The following is a 2,064-nucleotide window of genomic DNA, read 5'->3' as shown; positions in this document are numbered from 1 at the left end:
TTAATAATTTTTTATTATTGTTATTATATGGATCAGAGCAAGGAGCAAAGGAGAGCAGAAATGGCATGCACTGAGGTCAGATGCAATTCTGCCAAATAAGTAAAACAACATGGCAAAGTGAGGTGGAATTAAAGAGGGTGGGGAATGATGTGCAAGCAGGTGGGAAAGTTACATCAAGACCACCTGAGGGGCTAGGGATGAAAATTAGGGAAATGAGAGTTTCAAAGGCTAAGAGCAAAGAGATGCTTTCTCAGGAAAGCAATTGCAGAAACTCTGCTGGGTGCATTGCACAGTCTTAGGTAGAGCAATAGATAACAGTGGAAGATAAAAAGAGAGAAGCCGAAGCTTGGTGAGCAGAGGACCAGAAATCAGCCACAGAAGCAGTGAGAACCTGGGGAGGGAGGGAAAGATGATGAAGGCTGGGAAACCCATGGAAAAACACAGGCAGTTTTCCAGCAATGCTTACCTGCCAGCAGAAAACCCACTCATGCTTTGATCAACTATTCAGGTACCCATAAGCATTTTGCCACATTTTTGCTTGCAGCCTACTTTACATGCCAACTCACGTCACCCAGACATATGCAACACTGGTGCCTATGATACACTGGCACTTGTATTCTGTGATATGGAACCTAAATTTGTCACCTTAGAAACCCAAATTTCAATATTTTATTGCAATTGAACAGGAAGGGAAGAAAGACTGTCATATGTGAGAATGTGGTCAGGGAGATCTGAAATGCGTGGAAGACACAAAAAATAATGTACTGAAAGTAAAAGAAATAAAAAAGTAGAATTTAAAGAAAGAGAGTATAAAAGTGATTGAATAAACCAGTGAATTCAATTATGCTGCCACAATACTACCAAAAAGACCACATGGATTTACGTACCAGATAAGCTACTTCAAATTCAGAATTTTTCTTTAATTAAAATCATAGGGTAGGCTTTTCTTTCCATTTTGTAACAAAAGGTAGTCAAAATATTGTTTTTAAAATACTCTCAACTTAATATAGTTTTGTTCACATTTCATGTTTATGTTGCTTCAACTAAATTGTATTTTCATTGTTTCTAATTTATTTTTCATTTTGCAGTAGTTAAAACTAGCTTCTATTCTGGACACGAGATTTTTTAACATTATGCTTGTTTTACTTCCTTTTAGAAGGTGTCCCTTGTTTTATATCACAATATAATATACCAGCGAAGAAAACTAGGTAAGTGCTCAGGATCTTTATGAGTAGCAAAGCTTACATTATTTTAAAATTATTAAATAAAGTGAGATAGACAGGAAACTTAGGTTTCTCTTTTGTTATTTCTTTTCTTCAGTTTACTGTTCCCTGCGGGAACATGTGAAGATATGACACAATGCTTGAGACAAACTGAATGTGGCTGAGAAGCAGAGATATTCAGAGAAAACAGTGCAAGACCAGCTATTTTATTATGTCAAGTACAATAACAGAATATGCTCAGATTCACCTTGCTTAGAGCAAGCGTGTGCTGATACACCCCTGGGTGTGTCTGCAAGTGGTTCAATATGTCATACTTGGTAATATGTTTTGTGGAAACTGAGACATCCAGTCAAGAAGTCTATGGTGCAGAATCTCTATTACAGTGTTTCTTAGCTGCTGACTGCCAAACGGAGATTTTCAAACCTTTTTTTGTGTCTTTAATTACATCATGCATTGTTGTCATGAATTTTAATGGACTAGAAGCTGTAGAAAACCATTTCTTATTCAATACATCCCATAAATATCAAGAGAGATTTCACAGCTGAATATGGTATAAAGGTCTTTAAATTTTTATATCCTAGGTATTTTAACATTTATTCATATAACATCAACTTAGAGGTGCAATCCTACATTATACAAAAGTACTAGGACCACTTAGGATAATAAACACAAAATACAATTGGAATAGACCTACTGAATAACTGCCCTTTAAGTGAGCAAAAATCAGAATGGAAAGTTTCCTTGCTTCAGACATAATTCTTCATTCTCAGCTCTTTTTTAGGACTCTGTAAACACTGGAGAAAAACCTTGTGAAAATAATTTAGTCTTCTTTCCCCTTTGA

The 2,064-nt window shown here is 35.9% G+C and overlaps 1 long non-coding RNA gene across 1 annotated transcript; it reads left to right on the top strand.

The window, feature by feature from the left end:
* Positions 1–281: 281 nt before the first annotated feature.
* Positions 282–1,360, top strand: LOC138104623 (uncharacterized). The gene is made up of 3 exons (XR_011148168.1): positions 282–508; positions 1,157–1,208; positions 1,321–1,360. It is a non-coding gene; the product is annotated as an uncharacterized lncRNA (long non-coding RNA).
* Positions 1,361–2,064: the final 704 nt, after the last annotated feature.

Source organism: Aphelocoma coerulescens, chromosome 1A, assembly GCF_041296385.1.
Source record: "Aphelocoma coerulescens isolate FSJ_1873_10779 chromosome 1A, UR_Acoe_1.0, whole genome shotgun sequence".
Classification (NCBI taxonomy): Eukaryota; Metazoa; Chordata; class Aves; order Passeriformes; family Corvidae; genus Aphelocoma; species Aphelocoma coerulescens.
Note: the sequence above shows the minus strand (reverse complement) of the source record. Positions and strands in the feature narration are given on the sequence as shown.